At 43.5% G+C, this 14,100-nt stretch overlaps 1 pseudogene; it reads left to right on the forward strand.

Annotated features, from left to right (window-relative positions):
* Nucleotides 1-636: 636 nt before the first annotated feature.
* On the forward strand, nt 637-879 carry LOC128096171 (cytochrome c oxidase subunit 7B, mitochondrial-like; annotated as a pseudogene).
* Nucleotides 880-14,100: the final 13,221 nt, after the last annotated feature.

Below are 14,100 nucleotides of genomic sequence, written 5' to 3' on the forward strand. Positions count from 1 at the left end.
ATTTGGTTCAGTGCACAGGGAAACGCCTTTGAATATACTCAAGCGATGACACCAGCCCCTGTCGTTGCCCCTCGCCACGGCGCTAAGGAAGCTGGTGTCGTTGCCCCTTGCCACGGCGCTAAGGAAGCTGGAGAGAGGACTTATGTTCAGGAAATGTTCGATTTGCCACAGTAAGAAACACATCCCCCCCTTTAAAACTCTGCATCTAGAAAATAAGTAAATAAAAGTGGCCAAAATAGATAAAAACTCTGAAGGAATAAAACAAAAAACCAGCACGGTTGTGATGTGCTTTTTCTCAAGTACCACAGTGGTCATGGTGTATGAAAACATCTGTGCTCTCTCCCGGGGCACATCTGGGGGCTGCTGACAGCACTGGGGTTCCCTGCTTGCACTCATAATGGAGGGAATGGCAGGTTTTCTCCATCCAAGTTCACAGAACCCCTGGATTTTATGCATGAATCTTAGCTTAAGGCTCTCTGTGGTCAGATCTTGAAAAGGACAAGTTGATATTTAATCAGGGTGGTGAATGTTTGAGAAATCAACACGATAAGAAAATTCGTCTTATCTTTGCAAGGGTAGCTGGGGCAAATTTGCACTAGGCAGTGCTGTGGTCACCGCAGTTCCATCTTCTCCGCGATGTTGCCCTTTGTCAAAAATACAGAGAGCCGTCTCCAAGTTCGAAGCATTCAGCAAGTGGTGGCAAGGCAGAACCACCGGAAACGGACACCTGATTTCCATGACCAATATGGAAGTGCTATGTTAGCAGTGGAGTCCTCTTCTGTGTTTCTGCATGGACATATACAGCAACACAAATTGGCACAGAATGGAACCTGTCTCCTGTTGGCAGAGTCGCCCCCAAAGGAATGGAGAGATCAGTAGTCATGCCAGCTGCTACAATACTCAGGGGATTGTTTCAAAATCAACTTAGAAGTGATTCCAAGTCAAAGAATCATGTATTCACTAAAATATAGCATATTGAAGAAAAAAATAAAGTACCTCTGAAATCTAAGAAAGAAAGGAAGAAAGAAAGAGAAAGGAAGAAAGAAAGAGAAAGAAAAAGAAAGGAAAGAAAGAAAAGAAAGGAAGGAAGGAAGGAAGGAAGGAAGAAAGAAAGAAAGAAAGAAAGAAAGAAAGAAAGAAAGAAAGAAAGAAAGAAAGAAAGAAAGAAAGAAAGAAAGAAAGAAAGAAAGAAAAAGACAGAGAAAGAAAACTCATCTTAGCTAGATGTGGTGGTGCATACCTGAAAAGCCGTAACTTGGAGGTGGAGGAAGGGGATCGAGGATTAAGGCCAGCCTTGCCTGCTCTAAGCTGGTGTGCAGTCACACTACTTGAGACTGTCTCAGAACAAACAACAAATCCCACAAAAATCTCACCTTGTCTGTATTCATTTTTCATTATGTATTTATCTGGGAACATTTGCAGACCCATGCCTTTCTTATTGCTTTCTGTTGCTGCTTTTTGAGACGTGACTCTACTATGTAACTCTGCCTGTCCTGGAACTCACTCTATAGACCTCACACTCACAGAGATCCACCTGCCTCAGCCTCCGGAGTGCTGGGATTACAGGTGTGCACCACCATGGTCACTCTTGTTTTTCACAGAGAGGTTGGTCATTTTCTCTTGGTGGTATTCCTAGGGTATTTTTCCTGTTGCAAAAGAAAACATTTCTGTTGAACATCTTTTTTTTCTGAGGAAAGCCTCTGGTTATTCCTTCTTGTCAGCAAATATTCAGGCACATAGCTGTAGAAGACAAAGCCTTCGTAACTGTTTTGAGGCATAGTCTGTTTTAATACCAGGGTGGTTTAAAACTTGACGTCCTCCTGTCTCAGTCTCCTGAATACTGGAAATATGGGTGTGTGCCACCACACCAAGCTCAAATAAAAAATTTTTTAAAACCCCGTGACTCCATTTAAAAGAACCGGGCAGTGAGGTGGTTCTGCAGGTAAAGGGCTTGTCACCAAGCCTGATGATCTGAGTTTGACGACTTGGTGGAAATCCCTTAATTCCCTACGTTTTCTCACCTGGAAAGTGAGGAAACAGTCACGGGAATTCAGACATTCCTGTCATGCTGGCAGATGCTGTGTAGCGGGTCGGGCGAACCAGAACGCTAGTGGAGAAGGGAACTCTGTGCACTTCCCCAAACAGCCACCTAGCACTGCTGAGTTTCCCCCTGAATACAAAGGTCCAGACTGTGGACAGACTCTGGGGACACCATGAACCCTGGCACTGCTCTGAGAACTAGGGGAAGAAAGCAGATCAGCAGGCACATCAGGGCTAGCTTGGTATTTCTGCTATCTGTAGATTAAATCCTAGAGAAGGGTTAACACCTCATTGTTGAATTCAATGGGGGCTTGGGGATTTCCTGTTTGTCTCACATAGCCCAGACTTGGGGTTGAAGAAGCTAGAAACCCAGAAAGGCTAAGAGTATTAACCCAAACAACCCCTAAAAACTATTCATGGGCTGAGCATAGGCGCAGGACTCAGAGGATGGGAGGTTATCACAAGGTTGTGGCCAGCCTGGTCTACACAGTGAGACCCTGTTCTTCTAACTGCCAGTGGTTTGGCTATGGTTTGTCCCCAAATGGTTTGTGCGTTAGGAGCCTGGTCTTCAGTGTAGTGGTGTTGATGAGAGGGGACCTTGACATGGTGGAGTTTACTGGAAAGCCATCAGGTCCTGGAGCTCCAGCCTCGCAGATGGATTAATGGTGTTTCTCAAGTCTGTGGAGCAGGGCCTCTGCTTCCTTTCTCGTCGTATGTGAGGTCTCTGGCTTGTGTTGCAGCCGTATGATGTCATCTCCATGTTGTGACAACACATGGAACCTTTGACAAATGCTGACATCATACTCTTTGTACTTTATAGGCACTAGAACTGTGAACCAAATAGACTTTTTTTTCCTTTATTCCATCTCAGGTGCTGTGTTACAACAACACAAAATGGACTGTTGTGGTGATATTTTATCTGTGTACCCCAATAAAGTTTATCTGAGGATCAGAGGACAGAGCCAGCCACTCTAGTAAACAAAGAAGTCAGGCAGTGGTAGCACACGCCTTTAATCCTATCACTCAGAAGAAAGAGATCCATCTGGATCTCTGTGAGTTCAAGGCCACACTGGGAACAGAGTCAGGCTTGGTGGTACATACCTTTAATCCCAGCACTAACCGTAAAGGTCTGGAGGTCTGTACAGACAGACAGGAAGTGACAGAGCTGGACAGGAAGAAGAAGTGTTGTAGCTGGGCAGAGAGAGGAAGTGAGATACAGGACTGAAAGGCATCTAGGCGTGGGTACACAGGAAGTAGGTCTCTTTGGCTGAGGATTTCCAAGTGGTGAGACATGGCCGGCTTCTTTCTGCTTTTCTGATCTCTCAGTTTTAACCCCAACATCTGGCTCCAGGTTTTTTATTAATAAGACCATTTAGCAATTCGTCTACAGACTATGACCCTCAAAAGAGGACCAAGAAGCCCAGTGGTGGTGGCGCACACCTTTAATCCCAACACTCAGGAGGCAGAGCCAGGCAGATCTCTGTGAGTTCAAGGCCAGCCTGGTCTATAGAGCGAGATCCAGGACAGGCACCAAAACTACACAGAGAAACCCTGTCTCAAAAAAAAAAAAAAAAAAAAAAAAAAAAAAAAAAAAAAAAAAAAAAAAAAGAGGACCAAGAAAGGGACAGCCTAATAAGTCAAAAAACTTTTGAGAACAGCCACTGGTTCTAGCTAAAACAAACAAACAAACAAACAACAAAAAAACCCTGTGGCCTCTTCTCCCATTCTACAGACTCCTTCCTTCACCATGCCACACAATAAAGGACTCCACCTCCATTGGTGTGAGTCAGAGAATGCCACACACAGCCAGGACTTTCCTCTAGGCTCCTGCCTTCATGGTGTCTGTGCAGCCCACTCAGTGTGAACTTGCACACACACAGCAGTAGCAAAATACCCCCTTGACCCACAGGGGTGTCAGAAGAGACCTAGAGGGGACACTAGAGGAAGTGGACGCTATCAATGGAGGCCACATGGGATCATGAAGATACCTTCCTGCTGTGCCCAGCCAGGGTGGTATCAGTGGGTGCCTACAGTAGGGACAGTAGCAGTCAGTGGTCCTTTCTATGCCAGTGGAGAGAGAGGCCAAGTGGTGAGGTTGACTTAAGTTTCTTTTTCTCTCAACTGATTAGAATCAGGTCCAGGCAGGTTTAGAAGACAGGCCGTGTGTGTGGAAAACAGTCCTTACTGGTGGTGGCCCCCCTCACAACGAGCCCGCAAGGCTTTACTTAGGTGAACATTAGTTTGGGAAGCTAAACTACTTGTCGACCTGCTGCTTCTTGGTTGAGCCCCAGGCTCCGCTTGCCACTATTTTTGGCTGTTGTAACTCACTTCCCAGCTAATCTATCTAGAAACTGGACACATCAACAAACTAGAAAGACCAGAAAACAAAAACAACAGTGGAGATGGTTGAGAGCTGATTAATGTGTTCGTGTGATCAGACCCGTGGATTCTCGGTGTCTTTCCAAACACTCCTGGTTTACATGCTTCCTCCCTTCTGATGACTTCCCCATTTGAAAAGGAAAAGGAGAAGGAGCAAGAGTGAGAAAGAGGAAACCAAAGTGAGAAGCACCCTGGACAGTGGAAGATAGGCCAGACTGATGATTGCTCTGACTCGGCATGGCTGCGATCTCAGTCCCCAAGAAGCAGAGACAGTAAAAGTATCAGGAGTTCAAGATCAACCTCAGCTACATAGTGAATTTGAGGCCAGCCTGGGCTACATGAGACCCTGCCCATAAATAAATAAATAAATAAATAAATAAATAAATAAATCACCGAGACTTCCTATTCTACCCAACATCAGGCAAGACTTAACACAACACTGGCTGGTGATGAACACCTTTAATCTCAGGGTTTGGGAACAGAGGCAGGTGGGTCTTTGAATTGGAGGTCAGCTTGGTCTACACAGAGGGTTCCAGGTCAGCCAGGGACACACAGTGATACCCTGTCTAAAAACAAAACCAAAATCTTCATGCTGCATGAGAATGTCCAATGGACAGTGACTGAGTGACTACCTCCTCCTTAAAACTTCAAGTATATTTTGAGGAGAACATCTCATTAAAGTTCAGTCTCCTCTAGTTCATGTTCAAAACCTTTCTGATTCAAACTCACATGGAAAATAAATAGATGCGTTTTCCAGGCAGATGCATCCCCTCAGCAGGGTGACTATCTGTGGCTCCACATTGTATGCCGTGCCTCAGACTAATTCCTTATAGATCTAAATGCAAGAAAACCCAAACACAAGGGTATCATAAAAATGTGGGAAAACAGATATTTTTCATATCAAATGGGCAAAGGAATTAAACTAAAGGATAAACAAATGGATGCTTAGATTTTCCATTCACAGTCAGTCATTGATGGATTAGCTGGACCACAGACTGTAAGTCATTCTAATGAATTCCCTTTCTATATATAGAGAGAGATTCATTCTGTAAGTTCTGTAACTCTAGAGAACCCTGACTAATAAAGATTTGGGTACCAGAAGTAGTTCTAAGGCAAGAGAAGTATAAAGATGAATCTTTTGAGTATCTGAACTAGGCTTCCCAATTTGCCAACACCTACAGTTCCCAAAGCCTCCCCAGTTACTGAAGCTTCTCCTGGAGTTCAGAAAGTACTAAGCCCATGGTGTGAACTAGTTTACAAACCTAAGGAGATGATTATCCTGATTTACCAATTGTGAGCGGCAATGGATTTGACTCTGTATACTGCTATTGTTTGTTTGTGCTCTTTGCTCTTTTGGGGGACCCACCCCCCAGCTCCCAAAGAAATCACACACAGAGGCTTATTCTTAATTATAAATGCCTGGCCTTAGTTTGGCTTATTGCTAGCTGGTTTTTCTTAACTTATCCCATCAGCCTTTTGCCTCTGGACTTTAACCTTTTCTTACTTCTGTATATTTTACTTTCACTCTCACTCTGTGGCTAGTTGGGTGGCTGACCCCCTCAAAGGGTGAAGAGCCAAAGAGCAACAACATTCTGGTGCCCAGTGTGGGGCTGGAGTGAAAGAAAAACAACAACATACCAACTCTTGGATTTTCATGTCAGGCCTGAGAAAGCTGGGGGAAAAAAGAGGATATGGCTCCTTTAAGAGTTTCTGCCTGCTGATGAGCCCTTGAGCAGCCAGTATGTTAAGTAATAACAAAAAACTAAGTAAAAACGCCTGCCACAGTGCAAGCACTGGCATTTTAGAGCTCTAGGAAGGTGGAATGCAGTTCCTGGTCATGCACCTCTGACCAGGCCACAGGTTTTAGGCTTGGCTTTCACAAATTGAGAAGCGGGCAGAGCCAGCTGATAGAACTGCACTCAGAGGACCCAGCTGAAGCTTAGCAGTCTAAAGTTTGTTCATGCAATCAAAAAAGACTAAAAAACACACATTAAAGAGGTCCAGATTGGGGAAAAAAAAAAAAAAAAACAAAAACCTCTAAACAGGTTACAGTGTGTTTAACAATGTGTGTAGGCTTAAGAAAAGAAAAAGGGTATAAATAGTTATTGGGGGAAAAAATGAATAGTTTAAAAATAAAGTCTTTAAAGAGAGATGTAAAGTAATATAAAAGAATAAGACATATAGAGATGGGAAATACACAGGGAGTCTGGATTCTGTATGTTATTGTGTTGATTTTGAATTTTTTGATTGTTGATAAGCAAACAATAGCTGCTAAAAGACATGGAATTGCGAACTGGACTGCTAAATTGAACCAATCTAACTACTTTAGGGATGCCTTAACTTTAAAAAGAATTTTAAAAATGTATTTGTCAAGTGGAAATAAAAAATGCTTTGGAGTCTTGTTTCTACAGGAGATGAGAGGCTGTGGATTCCTTCAGGAATAATATGGATCAGGTTTGACCAAGGGAGACCTCCTGAATCTTGATAGATGATATCTATCAACAAAGGTTACTGCTCGTCTTCCCAAGATTTGGCCATTATCTCAAATTTTGTCTCTGGGACCCTAAAGATACTTCATCCACAGACAGCAGGAAGCAGTTTGGAGAAACCTACGCCCACATTCCCAAGAGAGAGGGTGCGTGGTCTTTGGTTATTTGATGGGTTATGGATGTTCATTATCATTTAGGGGAATATAGAATATTGACACAAATTTAAAGTCAGTTTTGTTACACTGTATATATGTTTCTACTCTTGTTTGGGGTATTGTGCCTATGCAGTTCATTTAAAAATGCAATAATTAAGAAATGAGGTTAAAAAAAAAAGAAATGAGGTTAGTAGTTAATTGATAATAATCAAACTGCATTAGGTATGTTTTCTAGGTTAAATAGGTATATTTTAGATAGATAAATGGTCTTCAAACACTTCAAAGACCTATAGAATATGGCATTTAAAATGTTTTGTTAACCTAAGGTTTTTCATGACAATGAGACACATCTGCTCCTGGCAGCACCAATCTACTTCAAAGATGATGAGCATTGAAGAAACTCCTTATGGAGTTTGTTTTCATTGTGGCAAAATTAGGCACTGGGCAAACTGCTCTTGCCTTTGACTGCTGACAACGTGGTGTGCAGACTGCACATGCAGGGCACACAGGAAAAAGACTGTTGAATATTGCCAAAACAAGGCAGGACAGTCCTTCAAAATTCCTGCTTCACAGAAGAATCTGCCAGATATTCTTCAGGACACAGAGGAAACTGACTGATGAACTTTGCCAATACAAAGCAGGACAGCTCTTCAAATTTCCTGCTTCACTGAAAAGTCTGCCAAATACTCTAGGCCTATAGGCTGAAGATGGATGCCCTGATGCAGCAGAGGAACTTTGGGTGACTTTCCAGGCAGCCAAATGTCTCTGTTGTTAGATAATATTACATCATTCCAGGTCTTTCATGAATTTGAAGACTAGATAGTTATAGTTGCAGTTTTCTTTATTTATGATAGAAAGTAAATTAGGTGTAAAACTTTGGATTCACTAAGATAGGATAGATAATGCATCATTTTTTCTGAATATGCTAACTACAAATGGGTAGAATATTGTAAATGTAATTCTTGCTTGATAACTGTCTTTGTTGTGTATCGTTTTAGTATGTTAAAGTTAAAATCTTTTTTTAGACAAAAATGGGGAAATGTTGGGGGATATTATTTTAAGGTGTGTTATTTTTGTTTATGTTTCATTTGTTTAACTCTGTGAAGGTGTGTTACTTTGCCTGTCTAAAACACCTGACAGTCTAATAAAGAGCAGAATGGCCAATAGCAAGTCAGGAGAGAGGATAGGTGGGGCTGGCAGGCAGAGAGAAGAAATAGGAGGAGAAATCTGGAAGAAAGAGCAAGAGAACAAGGAAAGGAGGATGCCAGGGGATAGCTACACAGCCACACAGCCAACCACAGAGTAAGAGTAAAAGTAAGATATACAGAAGTAAGAGAAAGGTAAAAGCCCAGAGGCAAAGGTAGACAGGATAATTTAAAGTTAAGAAAAGCTGGCAAGAAGCAAGCTAAGGCCAGGCCAGGCATTTATAATTAGGAATAAGCTTCTGCATGTGATTTATTTGGAAACTGGGTGGCAGGCCCGCCAAAAGAGCCAAAAAGGTAAGAAAACAACCAACTACATTTTGGCACCCAATGTGGGGCTAACATAAAAGAAGAAGAACATCAACAGTATATAAAACTTTTGACAGTTTGTGGAAAAACTAAGGAAAGTAATGATGCTGGTTGGTTGTTCTTGGCACCTTTGGATAAGTTGACAAAGGTTAAGAATGAGCTTCATGACAAAATTAACCAACTTCTAGCACCTCAGAATACAGCGAGGGACAACAATGAACCCAGTGATACAACTGGCCAGTTCTGGATGTACGTAAGCAGTGTAGGTTTCTAAGTGTGCCCTGGAAGAGAGTCTTCTCTCCAGCAGCCACAGAGCTCGAGTTGTGGAAAATCAAACCAAAGCCCTCATTTTGAGGATGGTTACAGCAAAAATTCAAGTCTCTGCCTCAGAGGGTGTCAATGGTTAAAGTAAGGGCATTAACTGGTAAAGAATGGGATCCTGTAACTTGGGATGGGATGTGTAGGGGGACCCTGTTGAATCTGAGAACTTTGAACCCTCAGATCCTCAAGGGTTTATCTTACCTGAGGAAGTAGTACCCTCAGCCCCACCCTTGAAATATTGCCTTTTCACCTTTGACTGAGGAAATTAAACCTTTATTGTCTGCTAAACCAGCAGGGACTTTCTCTGAATGAAATGCCAGGCAAGACAATACTGTTGTCCCTCAGGGCCCACCAATAGTTGTCTCTAGACCTACACCCAGACTTAAGGCTAAGCAGGCTCCTAGAGGAGGTAGAAAGTGTAGTCCATGAGGAGGTGTGCTTAAAGAGTTTGCTAATTCATTCAAGCAGAAGTCCGGGGAATATGTGAGGAAGTGGATTTTAAGGGTGTGGGATAATGGTGGAAGGAACATAAAACTGGATCAGGCTGCGTTTACTCATATGGGCCCTGACAGGAGGCTCTAGGCTCGCACGGTTAAAAAAGGTGTCAAAAGTTTGTTTGAAGGGTTGACTGAAACATTTGACAAAAGATGGCCTACTGAAAAGGAGTTGGAGATGCCTGATAACCCTTGGCTTAGTGTTAATGAAGGGATTTTAATGCTCAAGGAACTTGCAGTGCCATGGTGGGTGTGCTGTGTAAAACCCAATCCTCCACAATGGGAAGGCCCAGAGGACAAGCCCTTCACTAGTCCTGTAAGACACAAAATGATGAGAGGGCAGCAGCACATCTGAAGAGCTTTGTTGTTGCCCTCTTCCTTGTGTCAGACCTGAGGGCTGGAGATGCTGCTGTTCAGTTGGATGAATTAGATGCAGTGAGTTTAACTGGGCCTGAAGTATCAGGGGCCAGGTGGCAGCACTCACTGAATTGCCAAAGGCGATGTGATCATAATCATAATGGGCAGCAGAGCAGAATGAATTTTATGGTAGTATGACTTGTATGGACCTTTGGTACTGGCTAATCAATCAAGTGTATTTCCAGGCATGAAACAGATAAGAAGCCTACTAAATTTTTGTTTGATCTGTATAAGTGGAAAATTTCTCAAACAAACAAAAGAAAGGTACATTAGATTGTGGCAAAAGGGGATTCAGCCCATGGATCAATTTCTTGACTGACTTGAGCCAGTGCAAACTGTGATGGTTTGAATGAAAATAGCCCCAAAGTTTCCTAGGGAGTGGTACTATTTGAAAGGATTAGTATGACACTGGGGGTGGGCTTTGATATCTCAGAAGCTCATGCCAGGGACAGTGGCTTTCTCTCTCTCTTCCTGACATTTAGAACTTTCAGCTCCTTCTCCAGCACCATGTCCACCTGCTTGCTACCATGATTTCTGCCTTGATGACAATGGACTAAACTTCAGAAGCTCAAACCAGCCCCAGTTAAATGTTTTCTTTTATAAGAGTTGCCATGAGGGCTAGAGAGATGGCTCAGCAGTTAGGAGCACTGACTGCTCTTCTGGAGGACTCAGGTTCAATTCCCAGAACCCATATGGCAGCTCACAACTGTCTGTAACTCCAGAATCCAACACCTGCACACACATATATATGCAGGCAAAACATCAATGCACATAAAAGATAGATAGATAGATAGATAGATAGATAGATAGATAGATAGATAGATAGATAGATAGATAGAAAGATAGATAGATAGATAGATAGATAGATAGATAGATAGATAGATAGATAGATAGATAGTTGCCATGGTCATGGTATCTCTTCACAGCAATAGAAACCCTAACCAAGTCACAGACCCAGAACCCTCTTGAATGAAGGAATGGCCAGGTTCTGTAGCTGGAGTTTTCTCCAGTTCTGCCCAGGCTAGCAGCCACTCAGACCCAAGGAAACACACAGAGATTTACATTACTTATAAACTGTATGGCCATGGCAGGCTTCTTGCTATCTGTTTTTATATCTAAAATTAACCCATTTCTATTCATCTATAAGTTGCCACGTAGCTTGTAGCTTACCAGTACTTTTACATCTTGCTTCCTCTGTGTCTGGCTGGCGACTCCTGACTCAGCCTTCCTGTTCCCCGAATTCTCCTCTCTCTTTGTCCCACCTATACTTCCTGTCTAGCTACTGGCCAATCAGCACTTTATTTATTAACCAATCAGACCAACACATTCACAGCATACAGAGTGATATCCACAGCAAGGTTCCCCTGAGAAAGAACCTTGATAGAATACCTAAAAGTTTTACTGTTAGCCTTTCTCCAGCCCTTCCCCCAGAGAGACCTACGACCTTTTACAAGGGTAACTGTACACTGAGGGAAAGGACAATCAGACTTTCTGGGGTTTGTTGGATGCTAGTTCTGAACTGATGCTGATTCAGGAGATCCCTGAAACTTTGTGGCCCTCTAGTTAAAGTAGGGGCTCATGGAGATCAGGTGACTAATGGAGTTCTGACTGCAGTCTGACTCACAGGAGGGTCAGTGGATCTCCAGACTCATCCTATGGTTATTTCTCCAGTCCCAGAATGTGTAACTGGGACCAATATACTCAGAAGTTGGCAGGATTCTCACCTTGGTTCCCTGACCTGTGGAATGAGGGCTATTATGGTTGGAAAGGCTAGATGGAAAACTTTAGAGTTGCCTCTGCCAAAGAAAATAGTGAACCCAAACCAGCATCACATTCCTGGAGAAATGGCAGAAATTAGTGCTATCATCCAGGACTTGAAAGATGTAGAGGTGCTGGTTCCCACAATAGCACTCCTATCTGGCCATTGCAGAAGTCAGATGGATTGTGGAGAATGACAGTTAACAACTAAAAACTCAGGCAGGTGGTGACTCTGATTGCAGCTGCTGTACCAGATGTGGTGTCCTTGTTTGAGCAGATTGATACGTCTTCTGGTAGTGGTATACAGCCATTGATCTAGCAAATGCCTTTTTCTCAATACCTGTCCACAAGGATCATCAAATTGAAAGCAATTTGCTTTCAGTTGGCAAGGCCAGAAGTATACCTTTACAGTTTTACCTCAGGGATATATTAACTCTCCAGCAATGTCATAACTTAGTTAGAAGGGATCTTGATTGTCCGTCTCTTCCACAAAGTATCACATTGGTGCAATATATTGATGACATTATACTGATTGGACCATATGAGGAGGAGGTAGCAACCACTTTTGACTCACTGATAAACATATGCATATCAGAGAATGGGAAATCCAACCAAAATTCAAGGACCTTCTACCTCAGTGAAATTCTTAGGAGTCCAGTGGTGTGGGGCATGCAGAGATATTCCTTCCAAGGCGAAGGATAAGTTATTGTACCTGGCCCCTCCCACCACCAAGAAAGAAACACAATGTTTAGTAGGCCTATTTGGATTCTGGAGACAGCACATTCCTCATGTAATTATGTTACTCCTGCCCATATACCAAGTGACTGGGAAAGCTGCTAGCTTTGTGTGGGGGCTGGAACAGGAGGAAGTTCTTCAACAGGTCCAGGCTGCTCTGTAGGCTGCTCTATCACTTGGACCACATGATCCAGCAGACCCGATGGTACTTGGAGTGGCAGTGGCAGGCAGGGATGCTGTTTGGAGCCTTTGGCAGGCCCCATAAGTGAATCACAGAAGAGGCCTTTGGGATTTTGGAGCAAGGCTCTGCCATCATCTGCAGACAACTATTCTCCCTTTGAAAGACAGCTCTTGGCCTGCTATTGGGCTTTAGTGGAAACTGAACATTTGACAATGGACCACCAAGTTACCATGCAACCTGAGCTGTCCATCATGAGCTGGGTGTTACCTGACTCACAAAGTCATGAAGTAGGACATGCACAGCAGCAATTTATTATCAAATGGGGGTGGTATATATGTGCTTGAGTAGGTCCTGAATGTACAAGCAAATTACATGAAAAAATTGCCCAAATGCCTATGGTTTCTACTCCTGTTACAATGCCATCTGCTGCCAAGCATGCACCTATAGCCTCATGGTGTGTACCCTATGATCAATGGACTGAGGAAGAGAAGACTAGTGTCTCTGGTTTACTGATGGTTCTACACGTTATGCAGGAACCACTCAGAAGTGGACAGCTGCAGCATTACAACCCTTTCCTGTGACAATCCTAAAAGACACTGGAAAAGGAAAACCTTTGCAGTGGGAAGAACTTCAGGCAGGACACATGATCATACATTTTGTTTGGAAGGAGAAATGGCCAGATGCATGATTGTTCACTGTTTCATAGGCTGTATGTAGCCAATGGATTGGTTGGATGGTCAGGGACTTGGAAAGAGCATGGTAAGAAAATTGGTGAGAAAGACATCTGGGAAGAAGTATGTGGATAGATCTCTCCAAATGGGCAAAGGATGTGAAGATACTTGTGTCCCCTGTAAATGTTCATCAAAAGACAACTTCAGCTGAGGAGGAGTTCAATGATCAAGTGGAGAGGATGACCCCTTCTGTGGACAGTCAGCCTCTTTCCCCAGTCACTCCTGTCATTGTCCAATGGACCATGAACAAAGTGGCATGGTGGCAGAGATGGGGTTATGCATGGGCTCAACAACATGGACTTCTACTCACCAAGGCTGACCTGGCTACAGTGTCACATCTGCCAACAGCAGAGACCAACACTGAGCCCCAGATATGACACCATTCCCCAGGGTGACCAGCCAGCAACCTGGTGGCAGGTTGACTACATCAGACCACTTCCTCCATGGAAAGGACTATTCTGTCCTTACTGGAGGAGATACTTATTCTGGTTATGGATTTGCCTTTCCTGCCAAAACCACCATCCTTAGACTTAAGAATGCTTTATCCACTCAACATGGTATTCCACACAGAGTTGTTCTGACCAAGGAACTCATTTCACAGCCGGAGAAGTGTGACAATGGGTCCACAGTCATGGAATCCACTGGTCTCACCATGTTCCCATCATCCTGAAGCAGCCAGCCTGATAGAAATGGCCTTTTGAAGACATAGTTACAGTTACGGCACCAGTTAGGTGGCAGCAGCCTGGAGGGCTGGGGCAGGGTACAAGCTTTGAATCAGTGTCCAATATGTGGTGCAGGATCTATGGGCCCAGGAATCAAGGGGTGGAAAAGGAACAGTTCCACTCACTATCACCCCTAGTGACCCAGCAGGAAATGTTTTGCTTCCTGT

This window comes from Peromyscus californicus, unplaced genomic scaffold, assembly GCF_007827085.1.
Source record: "Peromyscus californicus insignis strain IS unplaced genomic scaffold, ASM782708v3 Scaffold_5__1_contigs__length_169319896, whole genome shotgun sequence".
NCBI classification, from domain to species: domain Eukaryota; kingdom Metazoa; phylum Chordata; class Mammalia; order Rodentia; family Cricetidae; genus Peromyscus; species Peromyscus californicus.